The sequence below is a fragment of the Lissotriton helveticus genome, assembly GCF_964261635.1.
Source record: "Lissotriton helveticus chromosome 1_1 unlocalized genomic scaffold, aLisHel1.1 SUPER_1_unloc_8, whole genome shotgun sequence".
Lineage (NCBI taxonomy): Eukaryota > Metazoa > Chordata > Amphibia > Caudata > Salamandridae > Lissotriton > Lissotriton helveticus.
This window is the reverse complement of record NW_027611725.1, coordinates 1,101,022-1,121,527: the sequence shown is the minus strand read 5'-3', so window position 1 is coordinate 1,121,527 and position 20,506 is coordinate 1,101,022.

Genomic DNA, 20,506 nt, shown 5'->3' with positions numbered 1-20,506 from the left:
GCAAAGAGTAGGGGTGATACCAGGCAACCCTGCCCAGTTCCACGTCTTATCCGCACCAGTTTAGTGAAGGTCTTATTTATTTTCACCCTAGCCGTCGGCTGCTCATATAATACCTGTATGGCACTAATATATCCTTTGCCTATGCCGAACCACTCCATAACGTTCCACGAGAACTCCCGGGAGACCCTGTCGAATGCCTTCTCAGCATCGAGGAATATGGCCGCGACAGGGTCTCCTGCTACCTCAGCAGCATCCATTATAGTAATGAGCTGTCTAGTGTGCTGGGTAGTCCCTTTCCCGGGGATAAAGCCATGCTGTGTCTTACTAACTAGCCCCTCAATAACTCTACTCAGTCTTTATGCTAATGCTTTACTATATATTTTAGCATCCGCGTTCAGGAGAGTAATAGGTCTGTATGACCCTGGATCTAATGGGGGTTTGTCTTTTTTCAAAATCACAATAATATTTGCTCCACCCCAGGACTGTGGTGGTAATCTATGTAACTGGGCCTGTCTAAAGGTCTCCAACATATCCTTCCCAAGCCTATCCCAAAACGTTTTATAGAACACAGCTGGAATTTTGTCTGGCCCTGTAGCCTTCCCCCCTGGTAGATTGGTCACTGCCATTTTAACCTCCTGAAGTGATAAAGGTAGATCTAGTTTGTCTCTTCCTACACTGTCCAATTTCTCATGTGATATCCCTGCCAAGTAATCCCTACTCTCTACTCCTATATCCTCCACATTATGGTCATACAGTTTCTCGTAGAACTCCCCGAATACCTCCTGAACCTCTTCTGTTTTATTGACGATTTCCCCTGCACTATTTCTGATTTCTTTAATTTCGCCTGCTGCCAGATTTTGTCTAATTCTGATAGCCAGTAGGTGTCCTACCCTCTCGTTATACTCATAGCACTTTTCCTTCTTAGCAAGATAATTCCCTGCTGCCTTCTCCACCAAAGCTTCCCCTGCCTCTGCTTTCTTAACTTCAATCTCCAATAATAGCCCCTCTATGTCTATTGCATTTTGTTTTGCCACTGCCATATTCAGTTGCTCTTCTAATCTGTTCATTTCTTTTATCCAACTATCCAGCCTTGTTCTCTCCCTCTTGCTCCTCTTTAAAGTATAGCTCAGGGTTTCCCCCCTTATCTCAGCCTTAAATGTGTCCCAAACCGTGTTAGCTGGAGCAGAGCTTCTATTAATTTCCCAAAACTGTATAATCCATTCTTTCATCCTGTTGATATACCCTTCTTCTTTCAGCAATCTTCTCTCAAATGACCAGATATAGGGATTGGGCCTCTCTCTATTCACCCTCGGCAGGGTCAGTACCAATATATTGTGATCTGAGATCAGTCTAGGCAACCGTTCTATCTGGGTCCCGTTTAGTTTATCGTTAGACACTAGAACATAATCTAGCCTAGCAACCGTTCTGTGTGGTGCTGAGTAAAAAGTGCTCCCTGACCCAAATGGATTATATTTAGCCCATACATCTGACAGAGCATTATTCTGCATCAAATTATTTACTGCATTACGCATTTTCCTTTTCCGCCCATCATATCTCCCCCCTCCTATTTTCCCCAGCCCGTACAGTCCATTAATATTGAAATCGCCGCAGAAAATTATCGGCTCTATCCAGAGTGCAAGTTCCTGATCTAGCCATTCAAACATTTAAGGGTTATCATCATTTGGGCCATATACAGATACAATTGTTAAATTGCCAACATTGGTTTCCACCTCCACTATAGTCCATCTCCCCTCAGGGTCCTCCTTTTTTCTTCTGAGTTTAATAACCCCTTTCTTCGCTAATATAGCCACTCCTTTTGTTCTTGTATTAGCCAATAGCTCGTATCCCATCTGTTCCAGTCAAAATGTTTCCTTTCCCATAATATGCGTCTCCTGTAGACAAATCACATCTAATCTTAGCAATCTAAACAGGGATGCCGCCTTCTGCCTTTTTCCTCCATCATTTAATCCACATATATTCACTGTCGCCACCCTTAACGCCATATTCCGTTGTAGGTTTTTCCCATACACTTTGCCCACTTATTCCGTTCTGTTGCATATGTTAGAAGCTTCAACATCTCCTTCCAATTTGTCCTTTTGTGCTGTTTTTCCCGCATTACCAAGTCCTTCCCCTCCCCCCTCCTCCCACCCCCTTCCACCCACAACTACCCCTCCCCCCTTACACAGGCAAATAGATCAATCCTGACCTATGTGTGGCTGCTTGCATTGTAGTGTCGCCCTCCCCCTCCCTCCCAGTTGTCCATAGTACATAGTCCATAAACCAAGATCCTTATCCAGTTCCTCGTGGCTACTCTTGTCCTACAGCATTTCTAATCTTCCTTACTTCCCCCTCCGTTGCTACGTTAGCTCTTCGAGGTACTCCCCTACTTTTACCTCAGAGAAAAACATCCTCGTGCGGCCACCGTTGATAATCTTAAGTTTCGCCGAGAACATCAAATATGCTTCTGCACCTTGTTGCTGAAAAGGGGCAATTAATTGTCTTAGGCGCCAGCGCCTCTCTACAGTAACATGACAAAAGTCAGGCCTTGCAAAAAAAGTAACCCCCTCAACTGTTCTCTTAGAGTCCGGCCTGGCTTTTTCCATCACCTCCTGCCTTGTCAAAAAGTTGCCAAAAAACACAAGCATCGCCCTGGGCAGGGTATCCTGATTCCCTCCTTGCCTTCTTTTAATTGTCAGTGGGAACCTGTGGGCCCTTTGTACCTCCTCTTCCCCTTGCCACTTAGCTTCTGGGAAGGCGCCCCTTAGTAGCCTAATCACGTATCCCCTTGCATCCTGCCCTTCTACCCCTTCCTCGAGCCCCAAAAGCCTCACGTTATTCCGTCTCTGACGGTTCTCAAAGTCCTCTACTTTCCATTGCAGATCTTCCACAATCTTTGTCTGTTCCATCTTAAATTTTTGCCAGTCTGTTACTTCATCCTCCAATCTTCCCGTCCTTTCCTCTACCAACTCCACTCTCCCCTCCACTTCCTCATACTTCTTGTTCATCTTCCTTATGGAGGCTTGTATCTTTTTTGTATCATGCCTAGCTCTGCGGCTTTCTGCCCTTGCCTCTCCCTGTATTTGCTTTAGCATATTGACAAATAAATCCAATGTAGCATGATTCCCCATCCCATCCTCCTCACTTGCAAAATCCTTCCCATGTGCCCCTTGCATACCCTCTTCAAAAGTACCTGCTGTGGCAGAATAATCCCATAGAAGTTTTTTGTTTGTTCTTGCAAGGGAACGACATTTCGCAGCTGACTTTTTCTTCCTCTGCGCATTTATTGCCCCAGAATCGGTGCTTTCTTCCTCCTCCTCCGCTGATAAATCCGATGTCTCCAGCTCTTCTCCCTCGCTGGATGAGCCTGTCCCCTCATTAACTGAGAAGAATTTGTCCCCTTCACGTTCCATCTGTGAGTCTAGGCTCGCCAGACTTCCCCAATTCGCGTCCGGTTTCATCCTCAAATTATTACTGATCTCTGCCTCTACCTGTAACAAGGCATCCATCATTAGAGCATTATTCGTCCCTTCCACCTCCGCGTCAACTCTGCCGCTTATTATGGTGGTGGTCCTAGACTCCCTTTGCGTTGGCCCTCCATTTTCTTTCACTCCTTCGGGTTTCTTCTCCCCCATGCAAGGTACTGTAGCAGGAGCCGCCTCAGCTGCTCGATTCTCAACCGTAGCCGTGTTCCTCGTCACTCCGCTCTGCTCCGCGCTGGGCGTGCTCTCTCCTGCGAGCCTCCCTGGTTGCTTGGCAACCCTGATGTTACTCTCCACGAGGATGACCTGCTCCGTGCTGCTCCCAGCGGAGCACACACCACTGCTCCCCGGAGGTCCGCCGGTCCGCTCCGCAGTCTGCTCTACAGTCTGCTCTACAACACCTCCGGCAGAACTCTTCCTGCTGCCGCCGACTTCACCCGTTACTCCTATCAGCCGCTGCTCCTAGGTGATGTCAGCAGAGCCCGCTCCGGTGCCCTTAGCAGGTCCGGCAGACAGAGCCGTCATGGATCTCTTAGCAAACGCTTCTGACAAGGTAGGCTGTCTCAGCGCCGTGTCCTTGTCCTTGTCTTTGCTCGATAAGCCGACATTTTTGTTGCTCTCTCTACCAACTGCTGAGTTTAATGCTTCTCCTTGCAGTGGTTCACTTCGTGTCGCTCCAGCCTGTGCCTTCAGTTCTGCCTTCTTCTCTCTTTCAATCTTCTGTTGCTGCACCTTCTGAGTTGCGCTTAATGCTGGAGTAGTTTTCCTGCCTGGTAGCGGGACTTTCGGAATAGCCTCCAGCCCGCTGACCTCCTTTGAACACGACGACATTCTTCTCTTCTCCCCGCTGCAATCGCCTCTCCAGCATTTAATCTGTGCCGTTCTCCAGAGCCTCAGAACTGCCCAGTGTATTAGCCACATAGCCACATGGCTTCACAACATCTCTTTCGTTACTGAAATCCTGCTCTAAGCCCGGGACAGGAGAGGGAGTAAAATGCGACTACTCCCTACAATGCACTAGCGGCCATCTTGCCCAGCAGGCACCAGCCCTTCCTTAAGGGAAAGGTTAATCAAAGTTTAAAAACTCGGGGCCAGCAAGCTACCCAGAGGGGCCATCATTTTTGCAGGCAGGAGGTCTGTGGGTGATCCTGATTTAATTTGATTGTACAGAACAGTGACTTCAGACAAACTAATTTCCGGAATCGTAGTAAGACAACAGCTTTCACTCTTTGAATTCCGGGGAAGGGGAAGATCCGCTCTACTACTCTTGATGTTTGATGGTGATTTTCTCATAGATTAGTGCAATCTTGCTCTCAAAAAATGCGGATATATCATCGCATATGGTTTGAGTAAAGTCATCAGGGCTTTCACAGGTAGTAGGTTTGACAAATAGTTTGAGGATTTTGTAAAGTTCTCTAGTAGAATTACCTGCTTCCGTTATTTGTAGCGCCAGACTGTTTTTCCTGGCTAGTTTTATGTTTTTATGGTACTTGGATAGGGCCTCCAAATAAAGCTTTTTACTACATGGTGTATGTGCTTTCCTCCATACTTTCTCCAATGTCCTACATTGCTGCTTTTCTACTCTCAGATCTTCCGTATACCATACTTCCTGCTTTGATTTAGAATGTTGTTTAGACAGTTTCAAAGGTGCTAATAAATCCACTGCCTCCAGGAGCGCTTTATTAAATTTAATCAGACCTGTTTCAATGTCATCATTCTCTGAGAAAGTAGGTTCAATCCATACCTTCTGGAGTCCTTCAGAGGTGATATTATGCCACTTTCTTCTCCATACAACAGGAGGTGGTTTATAGTGAGGCAATTGAAAACCTAGTAGAGTGAATTCCAATACATAATGATCAGACCAATTGATGGGGGTCGGGGGACGACATTTTATTTTAGAACAATTAGTTAAAATTAAATCAAGTGTGTGTCCACCCGAATGCGTTGGACCACTATTCTGGATTATAAGTCCTAGCATTGAGAGATCAGCAAACAGGGCTGTGGTATCTGAATGATTAGGTAAATCAGTGTGTATATTAAAATCTCCAAGGAGAACAAAATCTTCCTTGGCTTTAAAATATGGAGCTAAAAGCTCCATAAGGGTAAGTGAGAAACTTGTGCACGGGCCAGGGGGTCGATAGACTAATGCTCCCTTCCAATGCATTTTAGAGGAGGAAGAGATCTTGAAGATCATTATTTCCATATGAGTGCTATATCTTTGATCAAGTCCCGAGACTTTCAGGCTTTTTTTAAATACGATAGCAACACCCCCGCCTGCTTTAATAGGACGGTCTAAGTGAAGGATCTTATATTCAGCAGGTATTCCTAGCATAATGGCAGGGACTGTGTGAGGCTTTAGCCAGGTTTCCGTGAGGAAACAAATATCTGGTATGTCTGTGTTAATGAGGTCCCATAGTTCCTGGAATTGTTTGGGCAAGGAGCGAATACTGTTGGGATCACCCGTCAGCTGGGGGAGAGAATCTTGGAGGGCCGGTCCCATAGCTTCTGGGGTGACCCTCCTCTAGTTTCTCCTTCTGTCAGAAATCGGCCAGGAGTTAGACCAATTGGACTCAAGCCAGAAATGGTCTGTCCAAGTGAGGTGTACCAGTGCCTCCACTTTAAGGTTAGGATTGTTGGAAAAATGTGGTCAAGCATATAGGCCGCCATGTGAGTAGGGGCGGTCACCCATTGCATGAGATTTAAACCCTCTACAGTTTTTACCAGCAAGGAGGCCTGGGAAAATATTTCATCATCCACATGGACGTTGAAGTAGTCTAGCACAGTTTGATTGGCGTACTGCAGAGATAGTTGAGCGACAATGTCGCAAAGCTTCAACAGGTGGCAGGATGGGCTGTCTAGAGGTCTATATACCAACATCCTGGCCACCGAGTAGGAGGGTAGGATTCTGACACCGGTCAGAGCCTCAATGTACCCAATGTGCTCCATTCTCCTAATGGATCTCTCCAAACCATCCTTCAGGATAACTGCCACACTCCCTCCTATCTTGTTGCCACCCACCGATTGGCACAAGTAATCCGAAAGCCGTCGGGTATCGCCAGCATCAGGTCAGGGTCAGTGCCCTCCCTCAGCCAGGTTTCTGTTAGAAACATAAGATCCAGGAGTTTGACCCCAGGGAGAGCCAAATGTCCTCTGCGTGTTTGGGTAACGATCTACAGTTGATTAAACAGGCCTTGATATTCATGCTATTGGCCAAGGGGGGCCCCAGAGGAGGCTTAGATGCGGTCATACTGCCACTCACCCTTCCTCCGCTAACCACCAGCTTAAAGAGGCATGTGCTGTAGCAATATTCAGAGGCGCCCGTCCCCAGGTGTATCTTGGCCTTCCCTGGACAAGCCGCTTTGTCCATGTTTAGAAGCTGATCGCCAGACCAGGCAATATGGGTCAAGGTAGAAAATCACCTCCACTTCTGCTTCAGTAGATGCGGGGAGTATGGGTAGGTGAAAGGGAGGCATAGCGTAGTCTTCTCGATGGTTGGTGGAAGTTCAGGCAGTGGTTAATGTATATGGGTCCTTGGTTGTATAGAGCCTTGTGTGCGTGGGTCTGCAGCTTGAATTGTCATCTCTTCTGTATAGGGAACCAGCGGAGTTGCCTGAGGTGGTCTGTGATGTGGGTTAGTCAGGAAAGGCAAAGGTTGAGTCTGGCTGCGGCATTCAGTGTGGTTTGAAGTCTCTGTAGGAGGTGTGCGACAATTCCTACGTGGAGGGTGTTGCCGTAGTCCAGTCGGCTGGTGATGAGGGCCTGTATCACGGTGCATCTTGTGTGACGAAGTAGCTTCTTGAACATCTTCTGAGTATTCACACAGTGTGGAAGCAGGCAGAGGAGGCGGCGTTGATCTGTGATCTCATGGTGAGGTTGTTGTCGATGATAATTCCAAGGTTTCTGGCGTGGTTGGAAGGAGTGGGTGCGGGTTCTAGGTCTGATGGCCACCAGGAGTCATTTCATGTGTTGCTGCTGTTGCCAAAGATCGGTACTACTGTCTTGTCTGTGTTTAGCTGCAGGCATTTTTTCTTCATCCAGTCAGCGATGTTTGTCATACATCTCTGGAAGTTGGTTCTGGTGGTGGTGAGACATCGGTGAGTGAGAGGATGAGTTGGGTGTCGCCTGCTTAGGAAATTATTTTGAGACTGCGGGATCTGACGATGTTGACCAGCGGGGTCAAATATGTGTTGAAGAGTGTGGGGCTGAAGGATGAGCCCTGGGGGATACCGCAGGTGATCTCCTTGGGTTCAGAGGTGAAAGATGGGTTCTATGGGTTCTTCCAGTGAAGAAGGAGGTGTTCCTTCTGAGCATGTCTCCTTGGATATCGATGTGGTGGAATCTTTCGATAAGTGTGTGGTGGGATATGGTGTCAAAGGCTGCTGAGCAGTCAAGGAGGATCAAAGCTGCCGCTTCTCCTTGCTTGAGGAGGGTTTGGATGACATCAGTCGCTGCTATCAGGACGGTTTCGTAGCTGTGATTGCTGTGTAAGCCAGATAAGGAGATGTTGAGTAGCTGGTTCTGCTCCAGGTGACTCATGAGGTGATTGTTGATTATCTTTCCCAGTACCTTCCCTGGAATAGGAGCAGGGAGATTGGCCAGTAATTTTTGAGTTCTCTTGGTTCGGCAGAGGGATGTTTGAGGATTGCGCTCGTGCTTTAAAAAGTGTAAAAGAGGCAGGGACTCAACCAATGTGAGAGTTAGAAAAGGTCTCCCCTGCCCACAATTTACCAGCTACTAATCCTCGAATAACCACTCACAGTGTCAAGACAAGTTATATCTCTCTTTGATATGCAAGAAGGACAGTATTCTAATACTGCTGTTATAGCTAACACTACGGAGCATCACTTGAGTCTGGGCATCAATGTAATAGATGCCAGTTTAGCCACCCTGAGACTAGACTGTAAAACTCTGCTAAGGTGTGTGTCATCCATTAGTTCCGGAGTTGCATGCTTGTTATGTGGGGGTTAATCATTTCTCCAAAATCTGGAGCTCGTGCCTCCATTTCTTTTCCTCGGCTGCCTCAGAAATTTACGTACAAGTAGAATCCAAAAATGTCAGGTACCACCCACAATTCCTTGAGATAATGAGGGTTACAATAATTAGAGAAGGTCCTTAAAAGTACTGATCTCCTTTTTTTTAAATGTGATGTTTTTTCAGATTACACTGCGTCATTGACCTGATGATAATCCCTTGACTCAGACAGAGATTTGAAACGCGTTGGCACCGTTCCACAGACAATCCATGAGGGAATTTGATTAAACATTGCCCATAAGTCACGAAAGGGATACTCAAGAAAGTTTTCACCCTCGTTGACTTTAAGCTTTATCCCCTTGGCGAGCAACTCTCCCTAGAAAAAGATTTTTTTTAAAGAATCTTGTTAAGAGAGTTCTGTGAGATTATTCCTCAGTAAATTCTAAGACTGCGGTAATACGTTCATTAACTTAGGCGACTTTACTTGCACTGTTTTGAATGCTTATAATTTTATTGATTGTTCAGTTATTCGTTCATTAGCTTAGGTGACTTTATTTGCACTGTTTTGAATGTTTATATTCTTATTGCGTGTATTGTTATTGTTCAAGAACTATGTAAAAAGCAAAATGCATCACTCTATGTACAGGCGTGCATGATAATAATGATGTAAAGATTTCAAATGTTAAATTTTTGCAAAGTAATTAAGCCAGAACTAAGATTATTTGTGTATATTGGTTCCAATGCCTGCTTGAATAAACAGCAGATCACTACAAAACAAGTTAGCCGGATTCCTTTTTAGGTCGAGCTCTCTCGACCTATTGTCGCCGAGTTGCTCCTCAAGGGAGATAGACAGGTGCACGAGCAGACCAGGCTTTGTGGACGCGCTTAGCAGGCTGGCCGAAGGCACGCACACACACACACACACACACACACACGCGCAGACATACACAAGCAGACACACACACACACACAGGCCAAGCCCCCCAAGCCGCCAAGACCCCCAAACCCCACTTACCGCATCAGCGGCCTCAGTCGCTACTCCTGACTTGAACTTCTGCTGCCACGCTCCTCCGGGCCATCCACTCCGTGGGTGCGGGCTTCTCGCAAAGTCCTGCCCCACGACAGCCGTGAGCGTGCACATCCCAAAACCGGAAGTTCGGAAGTGTGCACGCTCAAGGCTTGTTACCAAGCAGTGATGCATGCACAGGGATGCTATGTGCAGGGACACAGAGGCGACCGGTAATTGTTTTAACAAAATTTTTATTAGGAGGGTTACGCGCCTCTTCCAGCGTCCTTGCGGGGACCCCTTTTGTAGCTCAGCACATTTTAGGAACGTCACACTTGGTGGATGTCGGATTACTGTTTCTCCCGTGGATTGGTGAGGCCTCTGCCCTTCAGCGCCGGGTAACTACACAGGGTGAAACTATGGGAAATAAAATCTTGCAAAAATAGAGAACTTTAGATCCGTGCATGTAATTGGGAAACGGATGTCTTTCATTCACCAGTTTTATTGTGGTTTTCAGACATGCGTCTTTGTGTGTATTGAGCCTGTGTTTTGTGCCTGCGCCTGTGTGTTCCAGTGCTTTTTCTGTGATTATGTTTATGTGTGCATTTGTTTGCCGTGTGCGGGAACTTGTGTGTATGTGTACGTGTGTGTATTGTGGGTGTATCTGTGTACTGTCACCTTAAGGTAATGTTCGCGCTATATAAAATCGCATTAAATAAATAAAATTGTGTATTGATATTTGCGTGCGCCTGTGTTTGCGTACGTGTCACACGCACTTATGTGTTTGTGTGCGTCCACGCACATTTACGTAGGGATATTTAGGTCCACATAAGACAATTCAGAAAAGGGGGTGGTGATGAACAGAGTGTCTGAATTAAGCAGACCACTCTTACCCAGTCCAAAGATCAGGGCTTGATCCATCACCGTTATTTATCTCACTGCCCCATCCCAGCTCAGAACCTGGCTATATGCAAATTAGTCTGTCCCTGGCCCAGTGCATCATGGGAACAGGGCAGACCAAACTACCAAGCCAATTCTTCACCAGAAAGGTGTGGTAAATAAATAATTAATTACCTGTACTATTTTTGAATATATTAACAATAACAGATAGCTCAATAAATAAGAGGCAGGATCCGATGTATCCGAGGTGAACAGGCTTTATTCAGGCAAAAGGGAAGGGACTGGAACGGGACAGCCTGAAATAAAATAGGAAGGAAGGCAGCTGCACCATCTCATTAACAGTGCAGTGTATATATAGTAAGACATTTCAATTACATTACATACAGTAGGCGTAACTAGTGACAAGCGTAAGATAAGAACACATGGGCGTGAAAAGAAGGCGTGCACAGGGCGTGCACGTAGACATGTGATGAGAACGTCACAGAAGTGTCATGAATGGGGCGGAAACATGGAGGGGGCTACCTGAGCAGCTGGGACCTTTAACCTAGTGGTGCGCGCAAACGGGCAATGACGTGTTACCGGGGAGAACTGGGGGCTATGACTTCTACACTAGAAGAGGAGACTAAAGTCTGCGGTGTCAGGACGACATGTACCTATAGCATATCTGGTATCTGGTGTTTGGAGTACATGTTGATAGAATCTAAAAGTTATCAGGGCAAAGGCTAATTGACACTAAGGCTGGTGCATGCATATATTCTACATGTATTGCGTGTGCTATGAATCTTCTTATGAATACTAATACAGTATTTCTCTTTCATGGAGACAGAAAGACTAGACTATAGCTGAAACTGTTTATGCGGTTCAGTAGCTTAGGAATGCAAAGAAGGAAAGCTGGACTGATAACTAGAAGCATAACATATTCTTGGCAGACAGGCAGGCAGAGCCAGGCCGGGCACCGCGCTGCTTGGCAGGAAGTAAGTGAAGGGTCAGGGATGCAGGTGGGGGCTGCATCGCTCCTCGGAGTGGGTTCAGGAGACTGGAGCTTGAATCTTGTGTCCGGGCCCTTTTGAGGCCTAGAAACGGGGACAATGCGGTGAATTAACGTGCATACTGTAAAACCTGGCAACATAGGCCTAATACTCGTTGCTTTCACGAGAGCTGGATACTGGCATACTAGAGTTGGACACAACTGTAATTGCGTCTTTAATCGATCATAGGGGGATACATGCATATCGATCATGCACATATAACATAGGATGGGGAACACGTAGGCACACATGGCAAGGCAAAATTCACTTTTCCACATTCCCTCCTTGTGCCCTACATTTCCATCAGGAAACATCAATATTCATGATACCATCTATCTGTTCATATAGCATCATTTGCTCGTCTCGAATTGTCTTGGAACGGGACTTAGGACTAGGAATACAAGAGGTAGCACACAAGCCGCCAATCGCAGGGCCACATTGTAAACAGAGGCAGCAACTGAATATGATCATTACTGCTATACCTAGGAATGACAATACTTTCCATCCCCAGGCGGATATGATACTCCAGAGCCAACAGGACCATGTCCAGGTGCCTGGATTCTGGTGTAACTGATGGGCAATTTTATGAAGTCTGGTTATAGCTGAATAAACAGACGGCGCGTTATTAGGAATGAAAATGCAGCAACTAGATCCGATGACTCTACATGCTCCTCCTCTATCGGCCAGTATGACGTCAAGAACGAGACGATTTTGGAGCACAACAAATCTCATAGCAGATTGCTCTTCAGTTAAGTTACCTAGAGCGGAAGTAGTCTCATTCACTACTGCTTCAAGGGTTCTGGTTAGCCTACGTATTAGCTTACTATTCTGGACAGGACCTATAAAGAAAAATAAACCTTTATTGAAGTCTTGATACTGTTCTAGAGCAGTTTCAGTTTGATCGACAATTGGGGACTCGGTCTCCCTTCTATGTCTAACGTGTACTAGATGTGTGTTTCTGTGATAATCGGATGGGGCTAGAAAGACTGGTGGCAGTAGGAAGGCAATGTAACATGTTCCATCCCAATCGAGGGGCAGACGAACATATGCGGTCTGACCACACACAAAATACGAATGACGTGAGGCTTTGAAAATAGATTTCCCACTGTCACTATACTCGACCATAGTAGTACAATCACTATGTCCTACATGTGCGGAACCATCCTTTCTGACACATAATTCGCCTTTGACTGGTAGTACGGAGATAGCAGGCAAATCTGGAGTAGTCTCGGACTGAACATTCAGAACCATGAAATTCGAGGAATAATTACCTAGATCATATACTTCATTTTCTAGATCTAATCCTGTTCTATGGGAAAGACCTTCCTTGTCTGGGAAACATGTTCGATTCAGAAGGGACATATCAGTTGAGGATGACGTTAACGTGGACCATGCTCCACACGAACCATTATGGGAAAAAGGATAAGGAAAGAGTGGCAGAACTCCCTTTGGTGTCTGGAAAGGGGGGAGTCGACCACACACCCAACAATTAGTGGCATTGCTGGTCTGGTGTGAATAGTGCAGCATTCGGATAAAAGTATTATTACGCATAGCAAGACGATAGGATAACTCGTGAGGAGGCAGGTCACTAAATGTGTGCTCTACTGTAACATTAGAAAACATATGTACATGTGAAATAGGAAAACATAAATGTAAAGCATAACTTATGCATGTAACCATAAGGCTCAAAAACAATAGAAAGAACAGAGTAACTATACATCGGCTGCAAAGATTCTTTCGATAGCGTATTCTCTTAGAGTTTTGACTAACTCTCTCACTGTGTGGGTCTATCTCATACATGTCAGGAAACTGTCGAACCGTTTCACCCGAGAGGGACTTAGACAATTAAACTGGCTGACTTACTAGACCTTAATTTCTGTTTATACTCCTGCTGCGGAGTTTTCTCTCACAGGGGAAGTTTAGATTCAGTGTCTGGGCAGTCCTTGAGAACGGGGCAGTCTTTAAGAAAAGTCTTTGTTTTGAGTCCATGAAACTTCTTTACGTGGCTCACGTGTAGCCACCCTTTTCGGTTTTCAATCTTCACTGCTGTCCGGGTGGTGAGAAGAACAAGGCGGGGCTCCTTCCAGCGGGGCTCCAACGGACTTGAACGATCAAAATTGCGAACCAACACAAAATCTCCCGGAACGACTTCATGCGGTTTTACTTCGGTGTTGTCTGGAAATGCAGCGGCAACCTGTGAACGACAAGATTGTAGTGCAGACATCAAGGAGGCAAGGTAATCTGTCAGCATATTACTGTCAACATCGGTAATTGTACGAGGTCTAGGTGTACCCCACATATTGGGGGGACGACCAAACACTATCTCATACGGAGATAGACCTCAACGGGAATGAGCGACCATTCTCATGTAGAAAAGGGCGACTGGCAGTGCTACCATCCAATCTACACCTTTCTCTGCACATACTTTGGCAATTCGGATTTTCAGGGTCTGATTATGTCTCTCTACGAGACCGGCTGCTTCAGGATGGCGTACACAATGGAACTTCCACTGGTACCCTAACAGAAGGGATACTTGTTTCATGAGCTCGGATGAGAATGGCTGGCCGTTATCTGAATACACGACCCTAGGTAATCCATAGCGGGGAAAATACTCACGAACCAACTGCCTGGCAGTGGTCGCAGCTGTGTAATCTGGAACTGGATATGCTTTTGTCCACCTGGACAAAGCGCATACAACTAAGAGGACGTACTTGAAACCTCGACATCGCTCCATCTGAATATATTCCATCTGGAGGACTTCAAAAGGGTGGTCAGGAGGATGGAATCCACCTTGTTCCACCGGGACACCTTTTCCTGGATTGAACTGACAACAGATCATGCAGGTACGCACTTTCTGCTTGGCTGCTGCTCGTAAATGCTTGTTGAACCAGAGGTTCTGAATACTGTCTAACATGGCTTTTTCTCCTAAGTGTGCTGGACTATGTGCGGTGTTAATAATGACTTGAACCATAGAGTCGGGGAGAAACCATGTGGCTTTTCCCTTCGTCAACCATCCTTGATCTGTCTGGACCCCTCCTTGTTCGGACCATTTCTTGATTTCATCGGGAGTAGCATGTAACTGTATATCTATAACATCCTGTGTGGGGTCCTTAACTGTCATACTAATAGTCTGATCTGGAGTGTGTGTCGTGTTAACTGGAATGTCTGGAGTCTGAGCTGTAAGCTTGGCTGTTCGGTCTGCTAGGTCGTTACCCTGGGAAATGATATCAGTGACTTTCGTATGTGCCTTGCACTTCATGACGGCGATAGCTGTCGGTAAATGTATTGCACCTAACAGAGCTTGAATAAGGGGGCCATGCTGAATCTTGGTTCCATGAGAAGTCATGAAACCTCTTTCTTGCCAGAGTACTCCAAAGTCGTGTACGACTCCGAATGCATAACGTGAATCTGTGTATATGTTTACTTTCAGGTTCTTGGCACGTATGCAGGCCTGGGTCAGAGCGACAAGCTCTGCTGCTTGAGCAGACAGGGTGTCTATACGATGTGTTTCTATAACTTCGGTTTCAGTAGTCACTGCATACGCGGCTACTAGTTCTCCTGTTCTTGTTCTCATACATGAACCATCCACATAAAGTGTCAGGTCGGGATCAGGTAATGCAATGTCTGTCAAGTCTTGTCTTGGTTTTGTCATGGTGTTAACAACTTCCACACAGTCATGTGTGGCAGGATTTGAAGTAACGGATGGTAACAGTGTAGCTGGATTTAAAATGTTGCAGCGTCTGATTTCTATGTGTGGCTGAAACAGTGTCAGTTCATAACCTTTTAAACGTGCAATTGTCAAGTGCTGAGTCTGTGTTCGGTTTAAAAGAACTTCCACGGAGTGTGGAACTTGTACTGTCAGGGAGTGTCCTAACACTATGGAATCACTTTGTCTGATAGCTAGAGCTGTGGCTGCAACTGACTTGAGGCACGCAGGCAGAGCCTGGGCCACTGGATCTAATGAGCTAGAAAAATAAGCACAGGGCTTGTATTGTCCTGCTTGATCTTGTGTAAGAACAGATAATGCAGTACCATCACGTTCAGTAACAAAAAGTGTGAAAGGCTTACTGTAGTTCGGTGTTGCTAGAACAGGTGCTTGGCATAAAGCTTTCTTTAACTCATTGAAAACAAGTGTATGTTCCTGGGTCCAGGGGAGGACAGTCGATACGGCTGCCTCCTGTGTCGTTAACTGTATCAGTGGCTTGGCTAGAAATGCGTACTGGGGAATCCATTGTCTGCAGTAAGAAGTGAGGCCTATAAAAGCTCGCACCTCCTTCTGTGTCTTGGGTTGTGGAAGATGTGCTATTAACTGGATACGGTCAGGTGTCAACTGCCTACCCCTCTTGGACAGTAAGTGTCCTAAGTAGACCACTTGCTGGACACAGAATTGCAATTTGGAAGGGGACACCTTGTGCCCCATCTCGGCCAGGAAATACAAGACTGTAAGTGACGCACGTTCGCAGTCACGTTCAGAACGGGCTGTGATCAATAGATCATCGACATACTGTAGCAGGGCAGTGTCAGTTGGCAAGTGAATATTGTCTAGTTGTCTTTTAAGTGCCTGACTGTAAATGCTAGGACTTTCTGTGAAACCTTGAGGTGCTCGTGTGAATTTATAGCTTCTTCCATTTAAACAGAATCCGAAAAGGAACTGGCTATCTGGATGAATGGGGACACTGAAGAATGCGTTCTTGAGATCGATAACTCTAAAGAACGTAGCTTCAGAATCAATGGCTGTCAATAGGGAAGAAATATCTGGAACCACTGGGTACTGGGGTATAATACATTTATTAAGTTCTCGAAGGTCAATCACTAATCGATAAACTGGAGGTGCATTTGGATCAGTACGTTTCAGAATCGGAATGATAGGAGAATTACATACATTGGAGTCAGTTTCTACAACCACTCCTTGAACAATAAGTTCGTCAATAATTTTGGATAAGGCTGCTACAGCCTCAGGTGGCAATTTGTACTGTCTGATTCGTGGTAAAACAACACCTTTCTTCAGAGTGACACGATGGGGTGTGATATGCATACAACCTACATCAGTTGGACCTTGCGCCCATAAATTCTGTGGTACATTCAATAATCTTGGATCAAAATCACGTAATACATAATGACCTTTAAAATCTTGCAGGAACAGTTGTACCCCTTCTGGGGAGCAGCATATGACTGCTCCTAATTCTTTCAGAGTTCTAATGCCTAATAAATTTTCTGGACAAGATTTCGTGAGTAACAAGTCTGTAGTTCGGGACAATGGACCAACTTCTAGAGTAACTGGTTTCGATATTTCATTAACAATAGGCTTTCCTGAAAATCCAAGGGAAACATTTCTAGAGCCTGAGAGTGGAGCCCCTGGAACCTCGTCATGGCTGATGGTAGTCCTACTTGCCCCTGTATCAATCAGAAACTTTCTGTCTTTCCCTAATACTTGACTGTGTACATAGGGACCCTCTTGATCTACAGGAATCTCGATGAGAGGCAAGCCTACCTCCCTCTCTAGGCTGTTTCATGAATATGGCTGATAATCTGGATACTCGGACTGTGCGTACTGGTACATCTGCTGTGTAACGTGTTGTGTTGCAGCTATAGGCTGCGGTACTGTAACTGTCTGTTGTGCATTCTGTGGTGGCTGGGAATTCTGTGAAACTTGTTCTTGTCTAGGCGGACGTGGTCTCTCTTTCGTCTTACCAGTAGCTATATTGTGTTTCAGAACTGCACATTCATTTATATAATGACCTGGCTGTTTACAGTAATTGCATGTCCCTTTAACGGGAGCTGCAGGATGACTGGCTTGATTCGGACCCCTCTTCTGACTGTCTTGTGGAACAGATTGTGCAACTAATACTTTCATTTTTGTGTCTTTCATACGTCTCCTTTCGTGTTCCTGCTCTTCCCTGATTCTGTTCTGGTGATACTGGAGCATCTGGAGCATCTGTGACGGAGTATTAGCTTGCCAGGTACTTTCGACTTTCAGTACTCGATTTTTAACTTGTGGACTTGAATTCTCAACTAGTTTGGTAACAAAAAGATGGGGATACGACTCACTACTTGTTTTCAGACCACTATTAATAATGAAACATTTCTCAAATCTAGAATAAAAATCACTAGTGTCTTTGTCTTGTTTCTGTTTACAGGCTGAGATGGCATCCCAATCTTCCTTTTTCGTGGCTAGTAATCTTGGCAAAACTTGTATTAACAATTCGGGCAAAGCTTTAGCTTTATCCCCAAGACCGGTACCTGGTACTCGTGTATTATCTTCAGTTTCCAATGCTGTCCAATCTATCTTTTTCTCTCCCACCTCCCATTCTTTTTCTTTGAGTTTTTCATATATGCCCGCAGGCAACAGGACTTTTAACATTTTAATGATATCAGGATACGTGTATTCTCCCATACGGAGCATGTCCTTCAATTCACGGTGAAACCCTGCTGGATCTTTATCATGACAGGGAATTAACTTTTTCATTTCCAAGAGTTCTATTTTCGTGATAGGGGTGTAAACAAATACTCGTTCTAGACCACCACCCTCTTTCTTGACTGGATGTACTTCTCGTAACGGATTCTGTCTGTCTATGTAGAATGATTTACTTTCTGGGGGTGAGATGTGAACAAAATGTGGATTCAGAAACGTTCGGTATTTGTGGCGCTGTTCTAATATGACACTAATTAAATCGGTACCTAGACCTTTCCATCTGGATTGGAGTAACTCGTTCAATACATCATGTAGCGGACCTGGATCAGAATGTTGTTCCTCATACAGTGTAATGAGGTGCTGGATCATATACATACCCACCAGACGCTGCTCGGCTGGGGGCAGTTTCAGAAACGTTTGAGCCACTATTTCATCTGGAAACGTGGTAGAATCACTAGTCCATCGGACTGCTGATCGGGCTAGTTCTTGTTCATGCATTGTACTAAGCTCACTATACCCTATTAGTGATTTCAGAATGTGATCGGTAGCTTGGAATACTTGCTCAAGAGAACACTGTTCTGGTACTGGAGGAGGAAAAGTTTTCTTGTAATCTAGGCGTGAATGTCGATCGGAAAGTCTAGTTCTACCTACATACGCTATTCTGGAGGGATTCTCGTTGTCTACCTCTTCAGTAGAAGAGTCATATTCTTTCTCGGCTGCTCTTTTTTCTTCCTCCTTCTGGTGTATACGTATTATTTCCTTGCGAATTTTCTTGTACATACTCTCTATACAACCTTGTGTCTTGTGTTTTCCATCGGCTATATTGTCACTCCACCTAGTCAGGACTTTCAGTTCTTCTTGATCTTTTTCTGGATAATCTTGCTCTCTTATTAAACTATTAATCAGGAACTTTAAAATCATGAGCTGAGTCTCGACTTTTCTTTGAACCATGGCTTCGTGAATACTTCCTGGATTCTCTCCTGTACGGATAAAACGATATATTCTGTCTAGATGTTCTCCCATGTCGGGCAGGGTGACCAGATAGCTGGCAACCCGTCTTAAACGTAATGAATATATGACCATGTGATCCTCGCCTGGAACTGGATCATAACGACAGTCAGTAAGACCTCGCGTGATATCTACGTATGTAGACACTTTTGGCGTACGCTGTAACGCTAGGTCATGTAGCGTCAGACGTCTTGGTTGAGGCGGGGTACGAGGAGAACCTTCCCCCCGCCGCTCCTAAACTAGAATCGTCGGTGAATACTGTACGGGCTGGTGGAGTGACTGGCATAACGGGTGCATGTACTGTGGGCTGGTTCGGGGGTGCTGGAACAAGAACTTGGCCCCCGGGAACAGTAGTTGGCGGGACAGGAATTACATTATTAACGGGAGCAGGCGGAACAGGATTTGCATAGGCTGGGACTGTGTCGTCCAAATAGGACGAAAGAAATATATCAGCTGCGGTCGGTTTGTGACGTAGCTTAATCGGGACTAATGGCGGCGGAAAATTACAGGGTGCTTCCGGGGTTGCTTTTGGCAAGCCCTCGGCAAGAAGAGGATACATACCTTTAATAAGTGCATTTCTCTGTCTATCTGACTGTTCTGCTCTAACTCGTTCACCTTCTTCGATTAATTCCCTTTCTTGGGCTCTTTCTGAGGATTCCCTACTTAATTCTGTTTTTCTGAATTCTTTTTCGGTTCTTTTATGAGATTCTTTGCGCCATAACTCGATGGCATCTTTCTGGGACTGTCTGGCTTTCTTTTTCCATAATGCTTCTTCTACTCGCATGATGCACTCGGCATCCCATGTACCTGATACGGGCCATCTATATTTCTCTTCTAGTTCCTTAGTATAGTCCGCCCATAAGTCTAGATATATTATGGCATCTAAGCCATGCTTGTGATACATAAAATGTCCTGGACTGTCCCTAGGAGGGACAGGAACTGCTTCTTCGAGTAACCCTTTTCTGGTCTTTAACTGACGTAATTTCGAGAACAGAGGCATTTCGGTAATACACTTGGAACACAATACACAATAATCACAATAGTTAAATGGCAAACAAAACACTCATACCACGACATAAAAATACATTGATAACAGTTCGAACAGAATACTACCTGATACACTGAAAACAGAACACATGAATTTCTCGAGAACGAAACTTACTAGAATTACTGGATGCACTGCTAAAACAGTACAGAACATACCGGTCCCATGAAGAGACACGTCATACCGTACCCACCTAGGTGAATACTTCGAACTGGATCTGTGTACCCAAACCCAAAGGACCAGGAACAAACTAATGATCCTGTCTAGATACTTCCCCCGTGACGGTACTCACCGGGAAGCAGAAACTGGAAGGCCTCGGACTGGACTGGACTGCTACAACGTCGGACTACGAACTTCGGACTTCAGAAACAGGTGGGGCTCCGGATACTTCGGACCTTGTTCTCTCGGCTTGGGCTCTGGTCGGGACGAACCGCATTCCACACCGCTTCGTCTGGATGTCGGACCGCAGTCTCCGTCTCCTCCGTGGGCCTGAGGGAGACTTGAAGCAGAAATATCTGCACGTGCACGGTATTGTTCCGTCATGGCTGCAGAGGGTCAGGGGGCCTGCGTAGCATCGCCAGCGCGTGAGGAAGGGGCTCGTCCCTGTTCGGGCGCCATTATGTGGTAAATAAATAATTAATTACCGGTACTATTTTT